The sequence below is a fragment of the Lissotriton vulgaris genome, chromosome 5, assembly GCF_964263255.1.
Source record: "Lissotriton vulgaris chromosome 5, aLisVul1.2, whole genome shotgun sequence".
NCBI classification, from domain to species: domain Eukaryota; kingdom Metazoa; phylum Chordata; class Amphibia; order Caudata; family Salamandridae; genus Lissotriton; species Lissotriton vulgaris.
Genome location: NC_141693.1, coordinates 1,780,234,946 through 1,780,249,324, shown reverse-complemented (window position 1 = coordinate 1,780,249,324; position 14,379 = coordinate 1,780,234,946). Strand labels below are relative to the sequence as shown.

At 43.8% G+C, this 14,379-nt stretch overlaps 1 long non-coding RNA gene across 1 annotated transcript; it reads left to right on the top strand.

The window, feature by feature from the left end:
- Positions 1-872: 872 nt before the first annotated feature.
- Positions 873-11,014, top strand: LOC147717160 (uncharacterized). The gene is made up of 3 exons (XR_015296064.1): positions 873-1,754; positions 1,907-2,944; positions 7,156-11,014. It is a non-coding gene; the product is annotated as an uncharacterized LOC147717160 (long non-coding RNA).
- The last annotated feature ends 3,365 nt before the right edge of the window (positions 11,015-14,379 follow it).

Here is a 14,379-nt window from a genome sequence, read left to right as displayed (position 1 = left end):
GCAAGAGAGAGAGAGGGTGTGTGTGTGTGTGTGAGAGGAGAACCCCAGCAATAGGGAAAAGACTCCAAGCATTAATGGCCCAAATTGTAGGAAATATAGGCTACAATTTGAGGAAGGAAGAGACAAAAATCTTCTTCGATTGTAGAAATTGGAGTCCACTCAATGTGGAAAAGAGAGACCACACCATGGAAAGAAAAAACTAATTCCAATGGGGAGGTGATATCGGATTGGCTCTTGGCCAAAGTTTGGTCCTTTTTACAAAAGGACATGGATATGTTACTAATGAGGCCTCTGGCCTATTGCTATGTATATGTCTTTATGACATTACTCTTTTTATATACCGGGGACTCCCACCCCGACGACGGGGAATGATTCAGGCATGTGAATCTATGAAAGATACCCATAATACTGGATAACTGTTCTAACCCCTTGGTTCTCAATCTATGCATGAGTGGCTGGGGATTTATTGGGCACATTACACACTATTTTCCATTATTATGTTGATCAGTATTTGGCACCACATTAAGATGATGTCAGTGGAGGATATTAAGCACTGGGCTGCTCTCCAAATCTCATGGTAGTTATCCGTTCCAGACTTACGACTTGGACACAGAGAGATAAGGCAGTGAAATAACCAGTGGTTATATGTATAGTCGGCAGTAAACACTGGTGTATAACCTCTAACATCTTTTCTGCATAGAGCTCCGTAGCACCCCTCTTAACCCCCACACGACACCAGAATTCTTCCCACACATGCCACGCTACAAGCCAACATTTTACCAACCATACACTGCGAACAGAGTAGGCTCTTACTTGCCCACCTAGAAACGCCCAATCTGAATTTTGTTGTCTAATAGAATATAAAACAAATGTTTACATATTTGAACAGTTTTTTATTGCCATTTTTTTCATTTATTACAAAACCCCCCAGCTTTTACAGAGCCAACATTAGATACATATTTGTACACACTGAAAACGACCCGACAGTATCTCAGTGATGAAAGGACGCCCTGCAGTATTCTTATTGCACATCCGCAAGAGCTGTACACAACACAAAGCAGTCGCAGCATACACACAGCAGCGTAAGAGACACATACAGAAGAGCTACAGGCAGAGTGCCTCATCAGTGCCTTAAGAGGGCAGGAAGCCAGACTGCCATTTCTATGTACCTCGGGGTATTATTTGGAGAGCAAGGATTACCAGGTTAGAATATTTGGTACAGGAGCTGCCATCAACTTAAATAAAATCTTACCGCAGAACAAAGGCGGACAGATTTCGAACCTTTCAATTTGGCCAACTTATGGCATTTTTAAACACATGCATGGAATTCAGACACACATTAAGAGTTTCCAAAACAGAATTCCAGATCCTGGTATGGAGTCCCACCTTGAGAATTCCACATTTTTTTTAATTTAAAGCCTTAAATCTGTACATCCATTCAGAATGTCTTTATATGACAGGTACCTTTGATTATTTGGTGTAAAGATTTATTGGGTGGAAATTTGGTTTTCCAATCATATAAGTTGGAAATTCAAATCCTGGATACCCTATATCTGATTACTTTGTATGAATTGCAAACTTTTCCCACAGCTAATGCTCCCCTCAACACATTTTCAAAGGGAGCTGGTGATCAGCCTGCCCTCAAACTTCTTGGAAAGAACACATGATGTCCCTCTAAAAGAACATTTCTGCAAGTCTGTCTGATTTGGTTTCTGGCAATCTTGTAGCCAGCTGGTGAACGTTTGCAAAGATTTGTTTAACCCTTTCGATGCTGATGACGAGCTCAGCTCGTCATCACCCACGGGTGCCGTGTGCTGATGACGAGCTGAGCTCGTCATGGTGCCACTAAAATGGCATTTTCCAGCACAGGGGGGGGGGGGGGGGGGGGGGGGGAAACGCCCAGCAGCCATGTGGTTAAAGATATATTAGTATGGTGCACAGTGCTATTCCAATTGCCTCTTGACACTAAAACTGGCCGCCTGAGGAAAGCTATTAGTTCCAATCCGTCACAAGTGCATGTTTACTGCTTTTCATAATTCTAAAGCCTATTAAACTATATATTCAAGCTGGGATTTTTAATCTAGATTTGTGTATATTAATAAGCACCCTCGCTATGAAGATCACTTTGATATTGCAATGGATGGAACCAGTTATCACCCCACTTGACAGCCAACAACAAAAGGACAATTGAGAAGATGCGAGTTTAGTGTTGAGAGAAGGAACTGGTAATTAAACCTCAAGACCTAGGCAGGATCCACCGTCGCCCTAGTTCACCCTACCTGTAAATGTTATCATTTTGTTCTCATTTTTGACACACCAAAAATCGGACTCATTTTCACGAAGAAAAACAGGTTACCTTTTGTTTGCTTTAAATTGACCTACATTTCAAGGCTGCAGTGAATTGAAGAAATAGAATAATTACTCTAACCAATCAGTCTCTAATGGACAATAGGCAAGTGTATGTATACAACTAGGCTGAAATGTTGATTTGGCGATGCCTGAATTATGCAATATGTACAATACTTTTGCATATTATGTGATACTGCCAAGCTGAGATTTTATATACACCGCGTACAGCGATATACGTTTGATGACTGATACAATTACTTTGTTCGCTTAACATACTGACGGAGATCACAAAGATTTTCAGTCTCAGGCTTCCCACTACATTGACACATCAGCTTAACCGTGAAATTCGTAGATTTGTAGAAGGCAGCCGTTGACTGAAAATAACAGAAGTTAAAGCGAGGAAATATTGTTCAAGCTTTCTATTGCTTTTGCAGAGAAGGCGGATCTAGGGAACGTCTATTGAAATGTATGTGCAACAGATAGAAAAGGGCATTCCAGGTCGATGAGGAAGGGGAAACCATCTTTTCATCACCGTGGGTTATCATAGCCTTAATGGGGGCCAGGGTGAAAAATGCATGTTATGCTAAACATGAATGTAAATCAATAAAGGCTAGCTAGTTTAAGGGGAGTATTAAGGAGACTCTGGTACGTCAGCAGTGACAATATGTGGGAAAAACACTGTTTTCCTTTGAAAGCCCTCACCCACCGACCTAGTCGGTGGCATGCTTCATCATCGGGCCCACCACAGTGGCACCGAATGTGCCCCGGGTGTGCTTCAACGCCAGGTGACTGCGGAGCTGGTATGTTGCTGAGTGTGCAGTGAAGGGGTGTGAAGGTGAGTAATTAAAATGCTATACAGGAGGTCCCAGCACCCGAGGGTATTAGCAATATTTAATGAACTGGGCCTCTGTTAGCAGGTTAAAAGGCAATAGGACGTTTTAAGGGAGAGTTACAATGACCTCCAGCGTCCAGTGTGGTCTACATGTTTCAGCCAGTGCCTTTGTTATAAGCTGGCTTTCCTCAGGACCAAAAAAGGGTGAAAAGTGCAAATAATAAAAAACGATATTAAGTGAGTGTTGTTGTTTTCTCTATGTGTCGCGCACGCTAAGGCGCTATAACTGTTAGAGGGGGATTCCCTCAAGCTTTTCTACACAGAACACATAGGACAAAGACAAGACGTACAAGGAAGAGTCATATTAGGTTTACATTGAGTAAAAGACCACTTTTAGCCGACTTGTAAGGTGGTGTCCGACCTATATGCGGCTAAGGTGAGCTCATTGGGGACTCCATAGAGCTTGTGAGGGTATATTCAACCGTTAGTGAGGGGTGGTGGGCTAAAAACGAAATCACAAGGTGAGGTACAGGGAAGTAATAGTACTAAGTCCTCACTCTGTTATTTCAGTGTAAAAAGCCTCATGGGTCGCCTGGCAGAGAAAGAGACCCTGTAGGGATAAAAATGAGACATACAAGGCTTTCTAACCTGTAGGGAGAGAAAGTTCTTACCCCATTGGCTGGATTTAGAGGGTTACTCACGAGTAGTTCGGTCTGGTTCCTCCTAGGACCTATTCATCCATCCGCGGCGCCCGAAATGCACTGACTGGGCCGCAATGCTTGTCTTTTTATGCTCTAATCGTAATCTGTTTCACCTGGTTAGAGTAGACAGAGAAGGCGGTATGCGCGTAAAACGCCCTATCATGCTGCGACCAACTGCACATGTGCAGGGGAGCAGCGCGTGGGCTCGCGCATGCGCGGAAGGCTGGGCGCGTCGATGCGCATGCGCAAGAAAGCGGGGCTAGTGCGCATGCGCGTGGCATCGCCGGGTGAGCGCTGCAAGCGCTGGGAAGTATGCGTAGCCTGTGTGAGAACAGGTGTGCATAGCGCTGGATGTGCGCTGGCCTGAGCGTTTGTAATTGGCAAAGTATTAAGCTCTGGCACAAGTAAATAAACACAAGCGCTGGGCAAAGTGAACAACCTGTGGGTTTAACAGGTGTGTGTAGCGCTGGTTATGCGCTACCTAGAGGGACAATGTGAATGAAATAATGGGCCACTATGTAGAGAATGGGTAATGCCCATCAAACTTAGGGAATACTAAGTAGAGGGTGGGGGATCACTGGTTGGAGAGAAGGGGTCAGGGTGGACGCTCATGCAGGGGGACAGGGGCACAAGTGTCTCACATGAAGTACTAGGTGCTACTGGGTAGGACCGGGGAGGTAATTACTGGTTCACAGCCCAAGCTGTATGGGCGGGCATGATATGGTTATACTGTTAGGCTGTTCCATGGAATGGCATCGTTCAGGCCATGGATGTGTGTGGCTAGGCGGTAAATCCAGCGTTGCTCTTTTTGTAGAAGGAATCTTTCGTCTTTGGCATTGTCAAATTTCTCAATGACAGTCCAGGAGAAATCATTTGGTGTGTGGTTGTGGGTCAGGAAGTGATCTGTAAGTTTACTTATATTTTTCCCACATCTTATTGTACTCCTGTGTTCGGTCATTCTTGTGCGTACCTTACGTGTGGTCATGCCAATGTATCTCAGGCCGCATCTGCACGTTATCAGGTAGACAAGGTTGGTGGAGTTGCAGTTAGTGAAATTTCGTTGTGTCCAGGTTTTGCCCGGTTCCAGATTGAGGGTTTTGGACGGAGATGTTAGGTGGCATACGCTGCAGTTGTTGCAGGGTTGGTGTCCGATGATCTTGGGCAGGCCCCATGCGTTAACAATTGTGTTGTCTCTGTTCTGGTTGGTGGTGCGTGGCCTGGTGTTGACTAGCTGGTCTCTTAGGTTGGTCGATCTTTTGTAAGCAATGCGTGGTTTCTCCCATTGTCTTGAGCCAGAGTTGATAATTTTCCAGTGCCGTTGTATAATGTTGGAAACTTGATTCGATGCTGTGTTGTACGTAGTTACACAGGTGAGGACTGGTTCTTCCTCAGGTTTGTCGTAATTTTCCAGGAGGGCTTCTCGATTTTGATTTCTTGCTCTTTTGCAGGTTTGGTTTATTATCCTGGTGGGGTAACCACGGTCTCTCAGTTTGTGAACTAGGTCATTGGACTGTTGTTTGTAATCCTGGATATTACTGCAATTGCGCCTAATGCGTAAAAACTGCCCGTAGGGCAAGTTTTCCCTCAGGTGTCGAGGGTGAAAACTATCAAACCTAAGCAGTGAGTTTCTTGCTGTGGGTTTGTAGTAGGTGGTGGTGGTTAGCTTCCCATTGTCAGGTTTAATGTTCAGGTCCAGGAAGGGTAGTTCAGTGGTACTGCTGGTACATGTGAAGCGTAAGTAGGGGTCCAATTGGTTGACCCAGAGCATGAAGCTGTCCAGTGATTCTTGGTCTCCTTTCCATATTAAGAGTATATCGTCGATATACCGACGCCACATCCGTATGTTGGCAGAGAAGGGGTTAGTGGGTTGTTGTATGTGGGTGTCTTCAAAGTGGGCCACGTACAATCCTGCCACACTAGGGGCAAAAACACTGCCCATGGACGTTCCATTTGTCTGTAAGTAGTGCGTGCCTTCATATTCAAAATAGTTCTCTTTGAGAGCCAGAGCCGCGCAGTCTAAGATGAAGCTACGGGGGGTGTTGTACTCCCAGGGGTTTGTCATTAGGACATCATGTAACACTTGGAGTGTAGCGTCCTGTGGTAGGCTAGTATATAGGCTTTCTATGTCTAGTCCTGCCATGAGTTCTGTGGTGGGGTCAAAGTCAATATCTTGAATCACAAGCATTGCGGCCCAGTCAGTGCATTTCGGGCGCCGCGGATGGATGAATAGGTCCTAGGAGGAACCAGACCGAACTACTCGTGAGTAACCCTCTAAATCCAGCCAATGGGGTAAGAACTTTCTCTCCCTACAGGTTAGAAAGCCTTGTATGTCTCATTTTTATCCCTACAGGGTCTCTTTCTCTGCCAGGCGACCCATGAGGCTTTTTACACTGAAATAACAGAGTGAGGACTTAGTACTATTACTTCCCTGTACCTCACCTTGTGATTTCGTTTTTAGCCCACCACCCCTCACTAACGGTTGAATATACCCTCACAAGCTCTATGGAGTCCCCAATGAGCTCACCTTAGCCGCATATAGGTCGGACACCACCTTACAAGTCGGCTAAAAGTGGTCTTTTACTCAATGTAAACCTAATATGACTCTTCCTTGTACGTCTTGTCTTTGTCCTATGTGTTCTGTGTAGAAAAGCTTGAGGGAATCCCCCTCTAACAGTTATAGCGCCTTAGCGTGCGCGACACATAGAGAAAACAACAACACTCACTTAATATAGTTTTTTATTATTTGCACTTTTCACCCTTTTTTGGTCCTGAGGAAAGCCAGCTTATAACAAAGGCACTGGCTGAAACATGTAGACCACACTGGACGCTGGAGGTCATTGTAACTCTCCCTTAAAACGTCCTATTGCCTTTTAACCTGCTAACAGAGGCCCAGTTCATTAAATATTGCTAATACCCTCGGGTGCTGGGACCTCCTGTATAGCATTTTAATTACTCACCTTCACACCCCTTCACTGCACACTCAGCAACATACCAGCTCCGCAGTCACCTGGCGTTGAAGCACACCCGGGGCACATTCGGTGCCACTGTGGTGGGCCCGATGATGAAGCATGCCACCGACTAGGTCGGTGGGTGAGGGCTTTCAAAGGAAAACAGTGTTTTTCCCACATATTGTCACTGCTGACGTACCAGAGTCTCCTTAATACTCCCCTTAAACTAGCTAGCCTTTATTGATTTACATATATAAACTGGGGATACAGGCTAGCTTATCTAGTCCTCTCTCTCTTGTTGATCTGTATAATGCTAAACATGAAGGCATCTCTGGTGCCAGGGAAAATAAAGAGTTTTTGGCATTAGAGTGCTGATGGTACAGTCCTATTCCACCTAATATGCGCGTGAGAGCAGCAGGAAAACAGACAAGAGCTAGAGAGTGTGCCTGAGGATTATCAATTGAAAGAGTGGCAGCTCTACTTATCAGTACCAGTGGAACACAGAGCTCAATAGAAAAAACAGAATCTGTGTTTATTTTTTAACAAACAGTCCACTTCTGCTGAACTTTACCACATCCGGCATTGGCACACTCAGGAAAGATGCCGTAAAGAGGCTGGATTTTAGTCTACACTGGATCTCTTGCACAATCTCCTCTGGATTATTGAGTGTGGAACAAATTCACGATCTGGCCAGGCAAATTTTTGACAAGCTTTCCGAGTCAGTATGGGGGACTTATTCTGTTTCACGCTACCCCATGTGACAATAGCTCGATTTATGCATCAGGACATTGAGAGCAAGTAGAATCCTGGAGTGCTACAACAACAGACTATACAGTAAGTTAATATGCCTAGTCACAGATGCCCACCGTTGGTCCACAGATGCCTGGAGCTAGGCCTTATTTTCAGAATTTAGATACAGTGAATCTAAACTGGAGACATTTATGTAGGCAATGGTTACCTTGAATGTCTGGCATGGCTCCGGCCTGCACCGTGCAACAATCTACATTTGTGACTTAACACTCTGCTTTGTGGCACAAAGAATTATCTGCTCTTTGTTAACCATCAATTTTTGTTTTTTTTTAGCCATACCTTGCAAGTTATTGTAAGTGTGCCTGTTTTTGAATATCACAAATACATGTAACTGGGTTTATGCAACATCTACAAATCGAAACACATCACTAGAGTACAGCATTAACTAGGACAGCTGAATTACATGATCTGTCGACAAGCCTTTAGTCATTCCAGGTTTACAACCTTCCTCTGGCAAAGTACAGAAAGAGGGAGGTGGTGAGTGAGAAACGGAGGGCTACGCTACAGAACCTTTTAGACTCGACCACGTTCCACCATTTCCTTTTATATCACACTATGGAATATATGAAGCTCACTACAAACTGAATTGTTCAGGAAGGCAAGGAAGGTCAACAGCCAAAGTAGATGGCTACGACTAGGTTTGGGGAAACAAAAGTATTTAGGGCTCGATGTACAATGCACCCCTCCAATCTGCTAAATCATCGTATTTGTCAGTAAACTTCACTAGATTAGTCTAAGAGGTTTAGAAATAGTTACAGATTCGCAATTTGGAAGGGAAATGTTTTGAGCTTTCTACCAAATTGTGAATCAGTACCATTTGTATCAATGGCTTGTGACAGTAATTCTAGCCGCATAGTTACCGGCTAGCAGGTTGAGGAGGTAACTGCTGTGCACATGGAAACCCCTTTGGCCTCTTCACTTTTAAATCAGAGTTCCAGCATCAGCTGGAGCAGGCAGTGGTCTAGGGGACCTCTATCAATTTGAGTTTTTCCAAATTGTTTTTTTTTCCCAAGTAGCGGGCTTTTTTTTAAAGAAACTCTGGTTGCTTCGATTTTGAAATAATTTCACATGGATGGAGACCTCCTGTCCCTTGTTGGCCATCATCCCTTTTAAGGTGGCCACTCAGATGGAGTCACACTTTCCAGCCTGCTAATGAATATTAGACAGGTCATTCTGTAACCACCTTCTGATCCAGTACTTTGAGAAAAACTAAGTAAATAGGCTGGTTTACAAAATTAGATACTGGACACAAAACGGCAGGTCACAAATTGCAACAACTTTTTTGTGACCAGAATCTTTGTATATCTGGACCTTGGTGCTTTCGTGAGAAAGCCAAGAAAGGCCCATATTTGAAAGCCAAGAAAGGCCCATATTTCAACAGGAGAAGGAATCTGGTTTGATAAAGTGGAAGCTTGGATTGGGAATCCTCAGCCTTGTTGAACAATCTGCTTTTTGCAGAACAATTATAGGGTTTGTGCCAGAGGTAATTGTATGTCAGGCATAACCATTTCAGTTTCATCCTGGCCCAATGGGTCTTCTAACAAGGTGGGTGTGGAGGTTCACTCTATTTCCTATTAGGAAACTACGGAGCCAAATTGAAGTATTCTAACCTGAAGACATTCAAACCGATTTTCTTAGGGAGCACATTGTAGAACATTAGGAAAAATGCTAGTTTGATGCTGTGAGCTGGAATAGGGGATCTCAACAAAGAGCACGAGTGATACGAGGAGTGGGATGTAGAGGGGGTATCAATCCTCAATTCCTTATCATGCAGCTATCGATAACTGCTCTGTAGACCCATTTCATCTGTAACATGTTTTGCATCTGCTCGATGTTTTGGCTACAAGGATCATGCATGCTCAGTCTTGGAGGGCAAGACATGTAAAACACAATCTAAATGTAATTGTTAGAATTGACAAAATGTGACTTACATGACCGAGAACTATTTAAAAGCAAGAGATCAGATCGAATCCACATTTAAAAATGTTTATGTGCAACCCTGGCATACCAGAACATATTATCTTACAACCAGTTTAGTGAGAATATTAGAGACATGACCCTGATCGAAGCATTAATTAAGTGGAAATAAGCAGGAACAATTGCCCTATGATACAATAGCTGGTATTTTATATAGCACTTGATACTGAAGTCTTGCCATTCTAAGTACTCTTAAAAAAAAGAAAGAAATGCTGAGTGTCCTTAACTTAATGGTAATCAATCTACTGAGCTCAGAAAGATGGAAGACTGCGTTGACCCTTGCAGGATTCAAACTTGTGACTTACAGGTCACATACTGATTTAAGCAGCAAGAGCTTACCTCAGTAATCTTACCAGTGTAATGTAGCCTGGGATTATATAAGTAAAATACACTTTTTATAGGTGTAGCTTTTTTTGGTTCTGGTACAGCAAATACATTCTACATTTTAGAGCAGGGGTCATCGACCCACCGAATAGCAGCAATCAATCAAGTATTAAGAACCTGCAATACTAACATGCATGAAAAGATTTAATATATTGCAGCAAAATATTATTCCTTTATTTTTCGCTCATTCTGAAAACCCAAATGATTTTCATACCTTCTGGCTCTAAACCCTACCCAAAACAAAACCATAACGAAGAATAAAGATATTACTTACCTTGTAGGCATATGTTCGTAGAGTGCAGCGCTGCAGCTTCACAAGATCTGCATCTTCATGCCATCTAGTGGTGAGCTTGGACGTTTGCAAGTTATCTTTCTTCAAAGAAGTCTTTTGCGCCATAAGATTTGCCTAGTGGACAATGTCTATGAACACAACTCCATATTAAATTGTTTTCGCACAGAAGGTGAGAACGTGTATGGAATGTCGAGTGAGCGTAGCATGGTGCATAATGCATACTGTGCAGAGTCGACTAGGTAATAAAAGAAGCGATCTACAAACAAGATAAGCTTCGGGGAGGGGGGTTGTGGGTGCATGTGAATCTACAACACTATAAACAATGAATTGATGCTTACAGGGTAAAACCTTTCCATTCTTAGCATCTGTTGTTGTTGATACACATGCTGTACATAGACTGTAAAGCAGTACCCTTCTTAAGCAGTAGCTAACTACAGATGGTTGGAACAAAGTCTTTAAGACTGTCTGGCTAACCATATAGCCTGCTGGCGGGATAGGACGCCCACATAGTAGTGCTTGGTAAAAATGTGCGTGTTGACCAGGTGACCTCTTTGCAGTGCCATGGTTGTTCCTGTCTTAAGAGTAGGGACTCTTAGCTTTGTGGTTGCAAATCTGTTTAGAGACCTGAGGTCAAGGATAGACCTGAGGGAGCTGTCATTTTTGGGAATGAAGTACTGCAAGTAGCCACGAAACGGATGTCTGTATTCAAGATGGTCTTGCCCTCGGACACAATCTGCTACACCCTCTTCCTGTATTACTCGGGGAAGTGTTTTACAAGTTACTCCATCTCTTCTCACTAGGGCCTGGTATTGTGCCAATGGGGGGTTGCTCCTACTGTTCCTGCTTTGCTAGCTGTATCAATCTTTTTACTTTATCTGGCAGTCGGACATTACCTCCGAGTTTGGCAGCAGTGTGGACTACCAAGGAGCCGAGAGAAATCTGGCTTTTGATGTAGATAGGGTGCCTAGGTGAGGGTTTATATCAATTCTCAATCCTAGGTGTTACTACTCTAGCTTAACAGACTCAAAGTTCTCTGGGGAAGATAGGAGAATGCACTCAATCCTCAGCAAGAATTTAAATTTGGAAAGTCTCCTCACAAGAAAGTCCCTTCCCACAGAATAATGCGTGTGTTGACTGTTACAGGCTGCGACCCTCTGAATGATCTTCTGTAGGCCGTGGTATCATTAGGTGGGATTCCCAAACCGGGTAGTGGTCAGGATTCAAGGGGAGGATGACATTACAATCTTCCAAGTAGTCAACCGTGGGCCCTCAGTCTAAGTACTGATAATATGGGTTGAAGCACGGATCTGAAAAGGTACGCAAGGATCCCTCAGGTCACTCTAGGGGTGCAAAAGGCTATAGCTGGTGTGCAAACTTGGTGGTGGAGCTGGTAGTAGAGTTGGGTGAAGAGTAGGTGCAATATAAGGAAGAATGCTTGTTCCCCGTCCCGGTATTGCTTAGGTGCTGGCTACAGAGGGACCTCCGAGGAGGGTTCACCTTCAAAAGCAGGTCGCCGTATTGTGTGATGCAGCTTATGTTGTCTCCTCTAACAACATTAATATCTATAGATTCTGGAGACAAAATGTTAAGAGTTGAACATGCTATTACAGCCAGTACAGGAGACCTGCTGCAGATACAGGAGGTGGATGTTGTTTCTTCTGTGAGAATAAACACCAATACATTTAGACATCTCTTACACGTCTGTATTACCCTCTTTTATGTGGAGATTCTGCACAGGCCTTTTCCTGCGGGGTAGAATCTCTTAACGGCTTTGGCGCAGGTGATTTCACAGCAATTTTCCTAGAGATGGGATGAAGAGATGGTTTTGTATGGCGTCAAGCTTTTCTGGGAGTCGCTGCAGAATCGGTTCCTGCAATTCCTCGGATATAGCGGTCAACTAAGCTTGTAGCATCAACAGGATTTTCAGTGCCAGCTTTGGTGATAACTTAAGCACAGGCTTCAGGTGTAAGTGGCATAGCTCATTGCCCTTGGATTGGTTGGGGTACGATGACTGGTGAGGATTGATGCTACAAGGCAACACCTTGGTTGGCTCCAAAGCCTTATATGTGCCGTCCTGCGTCCATAGGCAGTAGAGGACTTAGAGGCAGCAGTCTCTTAAGGCTGTGCTCAAGGGGTAATGCCAGACTCTTGAGGAAGCGGTGCTGCACCTCAGCCTGCAACTCTCTATGTGTTCTAGCGTGGGTCTAGGAGCCGGGTGTGGTACTTACAACTCTGGGCATAATCTTATTCAAGGGCTGGTGGTCTTTGAAATCAGCTCAGGATCCTTCTCTTCTTGGTGCTATGACGCACTCAAGGGTATCCTCTCCGAACTGGGCCTGCATCGTCGCCTCCTTCGGTGCCGAGGATATATTCTTCCTCAAAAATATCCACTGCTCCAGAGGATGCCTGCTGGTGCATTTTGCATTGTGTCCATCAATGGTACCTTAGGGTCTCATCGAGCAGAAGGGGAGGCAGATCTTACATGGAGTGTCTTATGGTCGGGGGAAAGACACAAGTTGCAGACGTTGTGGTGATATGAACTCAGATACTTCTAGCAACAATGGGGGAGGGGGGGAAATGTTGCAAGGGTGTCCATTCCATCACCCCTTTCCAGTCCCCAAAGAGGACAGGGATCCCCTTGGAGTCCAGGGTGTCGAGAGTTTGTTGTTGGTCTCCAAAGGTGTTCAGTGTAGTGTGATCGAGAGTTGCAAAGGCATGGTCTGGTTTTTCAACGCGTTGCTTTTGGAATTCAACTATATAAAACTCAAAAGCATGTGAGTAACAAGACAAACTGTAAGCCCTTTGGATGTGTGTCCAAACACGAAAGCGAAAAAAACTACCTAAATGGAGTCAGTGCCCATGTGCATTGTCTCATTTGGAGTCACAGCACATCTTAAGACTCAAAAGACCTCTTTGAAGAAAATCAACTTGCTAATGGTCTAAGCCCAACACTAGATGGCAGTTGTATGACACACAAGCTACGAACATCACATTGGTAAAATTATTAGGATTTTGTAAAGTGCACCATAGTTTTCCAGGGTTACTTTAATGTTTCCAGAAAGTAGCAGATGGAATTGGCAGTAGAAGTGCAGTGAAAGAGTATATGTAGTGCACATTTTACTAATTGGGGAAGAATTTTGTGGAAGACTGGGATGCCACTACTTCTTAGGTGCTGAAAAAAGGAAAAATGTCAAGATATCTCAGTAGTTAGTGTTAAGAAGGTTGCCTCTGGCAAATAAACCCAAGTTGCAGCCGGCTTGGTAGTGTGTAGATTTGTCTAGGGGAAAAAACAGAATTGAACTGAGCAAATGATCAAACACATATCTGCGTGATATTGGCTGCCATGAAGCATTTAAGGCCAGGGTTCGGAAACAGCCTAAGCAAAGCTGTGGGCAGACTCCTCTATCATACATTTAAACAATTGCCAACCTTTTGCCTTTAGCTATGCTTGTTTTGTCATGGTTTTTAGAAAACGCTATTGTTGGGTGGGGAAGTTACCAGACCCGGTCAATCTAAAAAAAATAAAAAAACATTTAAAAAATGTCTAGAACAAAAATATTTTTGGTCTTAAAAGTAATGTGCTATCCACATTGATACAAAGTAATTGCCATCAGTGACAGGGACTACTATGGCAGTGCATGCCGTGGCGGTCTCGGTCACTGACAGGAATTACTTAGTGTGTGCATGTGCTCCTTGTGAAAGGGAAATAATGGGAAGTTAGCCAGCAGCTGAAGTGGGCTGACCCACGTTGTAGTGAGTAGATGAAAAATGTAAGTGACACAATAACAGACCAATGGATGAAAAGGGCAGGCTGAAAGCCGTACGAGTATAGCATATATATAATTTAAGTAAAAATCAAAAGTACTCGGTTAACGCCAGATCTACCTTTCAGAGGCATTTGCCAATACAGCTGCCTATTTTTTCAAGTTGTAGGATTTTTATAATTATTCCTAATCAGTGCTCAATAATTTCCTGTCAGTGACTTGAGCAGCTTTTAAATAAGACATAGAATGAATTTCCTGACCTCAGAAGACCAAAAGGATAACCTAATCCCAATCGAGTTTTTAACCTGTTAAATGCAAGTTT